The sequence below is a fragment of the Lissotriton vulgaris genome, chromosome 7, assembly GCF_964263255.1.
Source record: "Lissotriton vulgaris chromosome 7, aLisVul1.2, whole genome shotgun sequence".
In the NCBI taxonomy this organism is placed as follows: domain Eukaryota; kingdom Metazoa; phylum Chordata; class Amphibia; order Caudata; family Salamandridae; genus Lissotriton; species Lissotriton vulgaris.
Genome location: NC_141695.1, coordinates 1,261,914,817 through 1,261,924,109, shown reverse-complemented (window position 1 = coordinate 1,261,924,109; position 9,293 = coordinate 1,261,914,817).

Below are 9,293 nucleotides of genomic sequence, written 5' to 3'. Positions count from 1 at the left end.
TTCTTTTAGTAGGATCAGGTATAAGTGGTTTCGGTAGATCAACTTTAAGTGCGGGAAGTGGTGGAGGTGGTGGAACAGCAGTATTCTGTTGTGGTACTGGCGGAATTTGATCTTGGGGCGGGTTACCACCCCCGTCCCTGTCGTTAGGCAGGGCGCGGACAGGCAGATTAGTGTAAGCGGGTGCTACATCCTCTAGATAGGAATTCAGGAATATGTCTTTAGTAGTCTTATGCATTACTTTAGTTGGAACTAATGGTGGCGGCAGATTTTTCGGTATTTCTGAGATGGCCTCAGGCGAACCCTCGGCCGCGAGATACATACCGTTTACGAGGTTATTTCGTGCGCGGTCTACTTGCTCTGTTTTTACTCGGATCCCCTCGGTAACTAACTCGTTTTCTTGGGCCTTGTCTGATTCTTTAAGTCTGTCTTCTCTACGTAGTGCTTTTTCAGCACGCTTATGCGATTCCTTACGCCAAAACTCTATGGCGTCTTTCTGGGATTGTCTGGCTTTCGTTTTCCATAGTACTTCCTCCACCTTCATGATGCACTCGGCATCCCATGTTCCGTTAACAGGCCATCTGTGTCTTTCGTCTAGGTGCTTGGTATAGTCGGCCCATAACTCTAGAAATAATATGGCATCTAAGCCATGCTTGTGGTACATGAAGTTTCCTGGAGTGTCCCTAGGGGGGATAGGAATTGCTTCCTCTAGTATCCCTTTCCTAGTTCCTATCTGCTTTAATTTGTCGAAAAACGGCATCTTGTTTACTTAATACTGAACGCTTAACCCTAACTACTTAATACTTATAGCTAGTTATACAAAAACACAGTAATGCACATTAAAAACAGTCACATTCATACCACGTTAATCACATGAAAAGACATTTGAGACATATATCACTACCCTATATAACGGATGTACTGCTAAACAGTACAGATACACTGTCTAAAAACAGTGCAGACCGGACTTGTGTACCCAAACCCGTCTAGATACGTCCCAGCAATGGTACTCACCGGGAAGCACGGAAACAGAAGGCCTCGGAAAACTCGACTGGACTGGACTCGGCTCGACTTCGGAAAACTTCGGAAAACTGGTGGGCCTCTTGACACCTCGGACCTTGCTTCTTTCGGCTAGGCTCTGGTCGGGATCCTCCGCACTCCTCACCGCCTCGTCTGGGTACTGATCGCAGTCTTCGTCACCTCCGTGGGCCAGAGGGAGATGCAGGAAATCCTGCCGGTACGCGTAGTTTCCTTCTAACTGATGGCAGGGGACAGAGCTTGCAACGCACCAACCGGCGCGTGAGGTGGGGGAGGGGTCCCTATTCGGGCGCCAAAATGATGTAAATATATAATTTACCGTCTTAATTTCTATGCAGGTAAGTACTTAATCAATAATAACTCAATCGGAAAGAAAGAATCAGAGTCCGTGGTGTTAGAGTTCTTAGGGGTTTTATTCCTCAAAAAGGAATGGTCAAGACCAATATATCATGTTCTTCCCACCACAGGGGTGGAAGAAGGGATAGAGAGCGCACGCTACATTTTATTGACAGTACATAGCTTATATACTTAATTCATGTCATAGAAAACAGTATAGTAGGCGTAACAGCTGAGAGAAGACAAGATAACAGTATCCACGTGTTACTAGTACGTAATCAGAAGGCGTGGACTAGGCGTGAACTGGAGGTGTGTGCTAGAAACGTCACCAGGTAGGTGTCACAGAAGGGGTGGCACTAACAGAAATGTTGCAATGTCAGCAGAAAATCGGAAGCTTGGATGCGCGCGCAGCTGCATGACGTGTGATTGACGTGAAACTGGAGGGTGCAGGGGACTTGACATTTACACTGACGGAAAGAGACAGAAGTCTGGCATGTCAGATCAACTTGTACTTCTATCATATCTGATATCTGATGTTTGGGAACCATATTATCTGGACGGAAAGGTCTCTGGGGCAGAAGCTATTCTATACTGACTGTGAGTGCGTGTTTAAGCGCCTAAGTGTCTGCATGAGAAACGTGGGGCATGGGGCCTTCCATGAGAGCATGGTAACAGAGTCTATCAATTACTTGCACGGAGACGGGTTGGCCCTCTGCTCTGTAGATGAGGGGGATGTTTACTGAAGCTAGTAGGCAGGAATGTATTTTCGAGGAGCGGAACAGATAACTCGAAGGTTATAGTCAGTCTTGGCAGGCAGCAGGCTGAGCTGAGCGCGGTGGGCCGCGCTGGAAGTAAGTCAGAGTTCACGGGTACAGAGGCAGCCTGGGCTGAGGTTTTCGGAGTCAGAAGCCAGAGAAATGGCTCGATGGCAGAAATTCAGGGCCTACCTTGCCAGAACAGGAAAAACATGTAAGGTACACTACAAAAAGACGTTGGCATAGCATACTTAGGAACGGACTATTTAATCCATTCAGGGTGGATCTGAAAGAGGACAAGTTAACGTTGGACGCAAATGTATTTGCGTCTTCATAGCTGGCACAGGAGGGAAGTTACATGCACTTTAAGCTGGTACATGGAGACGGTGGGGTACGCGCTAGGGAACACAACATGACCATAAAATTTATATTTCCTCATGTTCTTAATTTGCTGTCAAATCCAAAGTGTATGAATGAGGAGCACAGACGGCCTTCACTACTAGCGGTTATGAGCACAAAACTGCACAATTTACTCACTCTAATTGTTCGTCATCACCCACGCCCTTCCCAAAATGGCCCCTGTAAACAAAACCAAGTTGTACTTCGGCCATCCCGACTTTGCCACTCAAAGATGGCCGCCAAGTACCAGGAAGTGGTACCTAGTCCTTCCTTGATCAATTTTCGGCTTTAAAAAGACCAACTCACGAGACACCCCTGCACAGCGGATTTGCGCTGCCACTGAAGGGGGAGAAGACCATTGAGTTTCTCCCACCACCCCGCCGCCGCTTTCACCGAGAAGTCAGGTAAGCCCACTCCCAAACGCAGCTCAAACTTCGACCCCACTGCCATTAGGAGGGCTTGTCTTAACTTTAATCCTTGTTATTTAGCATTGAGTCTGCGGATCAAAACAAAGGAGTCAACCTACTCTTAAAACGGTAAGAAACCGTTGTGTTCCACTTCCACCCCACGGCTGCCCAAAGTGCAGCCAGGTAAGCCTCAATCCTTACCCCTTCTACCTCGGCATCACTGCCCTTATAACCCCGCTCATGGTAATGTTCTTTTACCATACAGCAATCAGCTCCAAGAGCCGGAAAGAGAAATCCTCTCCAACAAAGAACAATCATGCCATCACAACCTTGATCTTGGACTTGTGAAGGTATTTGTCCTGACCATGGCTTGATGACTGCCCACAGACAGTCTGTTTGCCCACCCGTATCCCTCACCCACTTTCACCACCACCGCATGTCAATTGAACCCAACCATGCTCCCAAATCCGACTCAAGGAACCGATGCACATGCTTTAAGAATTGCGCACAAGGAAGATACCACCGTCTTCACTGATATAGATCTACCACCATGTCACTGCGCCGTTTTTTCACCCTGTTTTTAGACGATATGAATATCACTACTCACCTTCACACTAGTCAATTGTCCGCGAGTAGTGACACAGCAACGGCCCTAATAAACAGCACTTGGGCCCTGTCGTTTGGTTTTAAATTCTTATCAATTCAGGCGGATGCCTTATTTTATGTTTCTATTTTTTCCCCCACTTTTTTCTTTACAGGCATTCGCATTGTAATACAGGCTATGATTGTAAATTGTCCTGATGATGATCCCATTTTATTAAGAGCCCTTAGGGATCGAAACATCGACGCTCTGAACAGTGTTACATATGATCTAATGTGTATAATCAATTGTTGACACTGTTGGGTGTATTTTGCGAAACTATCTATTGAAATCGCAAGTCACCCTTTGGCTCTAAAAATCTTTTCTTCTTGCCTGAAAAACCTCTTTCCTTCCTTCTACCTTGCTTGACTCTATTGGTTTTCCAACCTTGCGGGATAGGTACAGGACTGTACCCTATCTTGTTGTTCATATTTTGACCCTCTCTAGGTCAATGTAATTCTATGTTATTCCTAATAAATTACTCTACGCCCGGCTGGGCGCTAAAAATATAGTACTGATTGTGGTCTATATTAGCATCTCTTGTTACATCGTAACTCCCTAGGACCCCTGTTTCATATAATAACTAAATTAACCCATGATCCGAAGGCCCCTCTTTGGGTTTCCTTGTGTTCCAAAACAACTTGCGCTAGATGGCGCTCCAACATAAGGAATGTTCCAACACATGTCCTGCTCAACTTGCGCTAGATGGCGCTCCAACATAAGGAATGTTCCAACACATGCTCTGCTCAACTTGCGCTAGATGGCGCTCCAACATAAGGAATGTTCCGACACATGCTCTGCTCAACTTGCGCTAGATGGGGCTCCAACATAAGGAATGTTCCAACACATGCTCTGCTCAACTTGCGCTAGATGGCGCTCCAACATAAGGAATGTTCCGACACTTCCGCTGCTCAACTTGCGCTAGATGGCGCTCCAACATAAGGAATGTTCCAACACATTCATTGCTCAACTTGCGCTAGATGGCGCTCCAAAATAAGGAATGTTCCAACACATGCTCTGCTCAACTTGCGCTAGATGGCGCTCCAACATAACGAATGTTCCAACACATGCTCTGCTCAACTTGCGCTAGATGGCGCTCCAACATAAAGAATGTTCCAACACATGCTCTGCTCAACTTGCGCTAGATGGCACTCCAACATAAGGAATTTTCCGACACTTGCGCTGCTCAACTTGCGCTAGATGGCGCTCCAACATAAGGAATGTTCCAACAACTATTGGTTGATGAATCCGGCCCGTGTATCTGAAATAGCGATTTGGTAAAAAAAAAAAAAAAATCGCAAAACAATTTTTTACCTACATCTGGCCCATGGCCTCCACTTAAATTTTGTCATGCTGGCCTATGGGATTTTTGCATGCATGCTAAGGGCCAGATGTAGGTAAAAAAAGAGTTTTGCGATTTTTTACCGAATCGGGATTTCAGATGCACAAAACTATTCTCCACAGGTGCAGGGGAAGCCTCTCTGTGCCCAGGCACCCTGGCACTCAGCAGGACCATGGACGGAGCTCGGGATGGGGAGGACTGCCCAGGACCCATGGAGCCCGTCCTGGGTACTTGGCCATGCGCATTGGCCTGGAGATGGGAGCCCCGGACGCCTGGGGGAGGACTGCCCAGGACCCGTGGAGCCCATCCTGGGTACTTTGCCATGCCGTCTCCCTGGAGGTGGCAGCCCCGGACGCCCGGGGGAGGACTGACCATGACCCGTGGAGCCCATCCTGGGCACTGTGCCATGTTGTTGGCATGGAGATGACCCTTGGAGCCCATCCTCGAGACTTTGCCATGCTGTTGGCATCGAGAAGGAACGCCCGGGGGAGAACTGCCCTGGACCCGTGGAGCCCGTCCTGGTCGCTTGGCCATGCGCGTTGGCCTGGAGATGGGAGCGCCGGACGCCAGGGGAGGACTGCCCGGGACCCATGGAGCCCGTCCTGGGCACTTGGCCATGCCCGTTGACCTGGAGATGTGAGCGATGGACGCCCGGGGGAAAACTGCCAGGAACCCGTGGAGCCCGTCCTGGTCACTTGGCCATGCGCATTGGCCTGGAGATGGGAGCGCCGGACGCCCAGGGAGGACTGCCCGGGACCCGTGGAGCCCGTCCTGGGCACTTTGACCTGCCGTTGGCCTGGATGGCTAGGGAGGTGTTGCCCAGGCATACCCCATCTGGACGCCCGGCAGAGAACCGCCAGCCCGGGAGGAGTGTCCGGGTATACCCTGTCCCTAGTAATCCGGAGGAAGGCTACCCCTCTTTCTTGGAATCCATGCGCACCGAGTGACGTAGGGGACCCAAGGCGTGCAGGCGCCCGACCTCCTGGAGCCCTCACTGGGATCGGGGAGGCAAATGGCACCTCATCGGGACTTCCAGGGAAGCCCGGCCATCTGGTCGCCCCATTGGAAAACATTGCGTGAGACCAGATGGCCGAGCGCTGGGGAGCCAGAAGGTCGGCCCCTGGACCCATCCGGGGCTCCCAGGCCCAGAGGCGCAGGGGAAGCCTCAGCGGTCCCTTCGGACCCCGTCCCGGGCATCCTGCCACGCAGCAGGTCCAAGGACGGAGCCCGGGGCGGGGAGGCCGCCCTCCCACGACCCTCAGGGGCCCCAGCCAGAGCTCATGGACCCAGCCAAGCATGGGGAGGCTCCCTGGGCACATCGGTACCCCTTCCAGTGCCCTTGGCAGCCCGGCGGGCGGGGAGACAAGGCCCCCGCGGCCCGGACCGGCCCCTGGACCCAGCCGGGGCTCCCAAGCCCGGAGGCACACGGGACGCCTCCCCGGTCCCTCCGGACCCCGTCCCGGGCACCCTGCCACGCAGCAGGTCCAAGGACGGAGCCCGGGGTGGGGAGGCCGCCCTCCCCTGACCCTCAGGGGCCCCAGCCAGAGCTCATGGACCCAGCCAAGCATGGGGAGGCTCCCCGGGCACATTGGTACCCCTTCCTGGGCCCTTGGCAGCCCGGCAGGCTGGGAGCCGGGGCAACCGACCCGGGGCCCGGATTGGCCCCTGGAACCAGCTGGGGCTCCCAAGCCTGGAGGCGCACGGGACACCTCCCCGGTCCCTCCGGACCCCATCCCGGGCACCCTGCCACACAGCAGGACCAAGGACGGAGCCCGGACCCTCAGGGGCCCCGGCCGGAGCTGCTGAACTCAGTCGAGAGAGGGGAGGCTTCCCGGGCAACACGGAGCCCCGTCCCGGGGCTTTGGCAGTGTGGCAGGTCGGTGGATGGGGCCCAGGGCCGTAGCACCCAACCCGGGGCCCGGCCGGGCCCCTGGACCCAGCCGGGGCTCCAAGGCCCGGAGGCGCAGGGGAAGCCTCCCCGGGCCCTCCGGACCCCGTCCCAGGCACCCTGCCACGCAGCAGGACCAAGGACAGAGCCCGGGATGGGGAGGCCGCCCTCCCCGGGCCCTCAGGGGCCCCGGACGAAGCTCCTGAACTCAGCCCGGCAAGGGGAGGCTTCCCGGGCACAACGGAGCCCCGTCTCTGGCCTTTGGCAGTGCGGCAGGCCGAGCGACAGGGCCCAGGGCCGTAGCACCCGACCCAGGGGCCCGACTGGGCCCCTGGACCCAGCCTAGGCTCCCAAGCCCCGAGGCGCAGGGGAAGCCTCCCCGGGCCCCGTCCCAGGCACCCTGCCACGCAGCAGGACCAAGGACAGAGCCCGGGATGGAGAGGCCCCCCTCCCCGGGCCCAGGGCCGTGGCACCCGACCCGGGGCCCGGCCGGGCCCCATGACCCATCTGGGAGCCCGGAGGCGCAGGGGACGCCTCCCCGGGCCCTCCCGGACCCCATCCAGGGCTTCCTGCCACGCGGCAGGCTCAGGAACGGGGCTGGGGCAACATCCTGGCCCGCCCAGCTGCCGGCTGAGGACCGATAGGCCGAGAGGGATCCCAGAGTACCTTGTCCCTAGTAATCCGGAGGAAGGCTACCCCGCTTTCTGGGAACAAGTGCGCACCGTGAGGCTCCGGGGACCCTAGGCGCAAACGTGCTCGACCTCCTGGAGCCCTGGCTGGGATCCGGGAGGCTAATGGCTCCTCATCGGGACTTCCAGGGAAGCCCGGCTCTCTGGTGGCCCCATAGGAAAGCATTGCGGGCGACCAGATGGCCGAGGGGGTCAGGGCTGCCAGATAGCCAAGACCGAAAGGGCCGCCCGAGGCCTTCGCGGCAGGGCTCCCGCCTGCCCACGCAGGGCTCGGCTTCCCGAGGGGCTCGGAGACACCGGCTGCTGGCCCTCAGGCACAGGTGGGGATGCTGGAGCTCTCGGGCTCGGACACCCGGGGGAGGAATACCGGGGGAAACCATGGATCACTCGTCCATGCCATTGGCCTGGAGACCCGAACGCCCAGGGTAGAATAACCCAGGGACCCATGAAGCCCGTCCCGGGCACCCTGGAGCCACGGACACCATGGGGAGGACTACCGGGGAAACCATGGAGCCCGTCCCGGGCACTCGGCCATGCAGTGGAGAAGTGTGGCTCAATGGTTAGAGCAGCAGACCCTGATGCAGAGGTCTAGCCCGGGACCAGGGTTCAATTCCCCGCCTCGGCGGGTCTTGGGCTCAAAATCCCACAGAACTGATCATTTTCGCCTCAGTGCCTATTCCAATCATGGAGTCCCACTCACCAGCCTGGGAGGGGGTGTCCCCCCCTTCCCCTGATTCAGAATCACCAGACCACACGGAGGTCCGACTGACCCTCTCCCTAGTAATCCGGAGGAAAATTACCCTCTTTTCTTGTAATCCGTGCACATGAGGTGACAGAGGAGACCCAAGGCGCGAAAGTACCCAACCTCCTGGAGCCCTCGCTGGGATCGGGGAGGCAAATGGCACCTCATAGGGACTTCCAGGGAAGTTTGGCCATCTGGTCTCCCCTACATTGGAAAGCATTGCGTGCAACCAGATGGCCGAGCGGTACCGTGCAACCAGATGGCCGGCATCGAAAGGGCTTCACACCCCGATCCATCGTGGTAGGGCTACTGCCTGCCTGCCTGCGTCCGCAGACGGGAAAGACCGTCGTCCGCCATCCTAATTTACCCCAGGCTTAACGGGTCACCCTTAACATAGCCAGGACGATGGGGCCGATTATGATGGCGGACGGGAAAGACCGTCCGCGTCGGATGGGAAAGACCGTCCGCGGTGGCAACGGACAGGAAAGACCGTCCGCAGGGCGGACGCGAAAGTGAAGGCTTGCAGCATGGCGGGGTTCCCGCAACCCCAGGGCCCGCCTGACGGAACTCGAGCGCCCTGGCCCGGTCCCGGCTTCCGAACCCACCTCCCCGGGCCCCGGTGGACCCATGCCGTTGGGCCTGGAGCCCCGGACGCCCAGGGGAGGACTACCGGGGAAACCATGGAGCCCGTCCCGGGCACTCGGCCATGCAGTGGAGAAGTGTGGCTCAATGGTTAGAGAGTCAGACCCTGATGCAGAGGTCTAGCCCAGGACCAGGGTTCAATTCCACGCCTCGGCGGGTCTTGGGCTCCAAAATCCCACGGAACTGATAATTTTCGCCTCGGTGCCTATTCAAATCATGGAGTCCCACTCACCAGCCTGGGAGGGGTGTCCTGCCTTCCCCTGATTCAGAATCACCAGACCACACGGAGGTCCGACTGACCCTCTCCCTAGTGATCCGGAGGAAAATTACCCTCTTTTCTTGTAATCCGTGCAAATGAGGTGACAGAGGGGACCCAAGGCGCGAAAGTACATGACCTCATGGAGCCCTCGCTGGGATC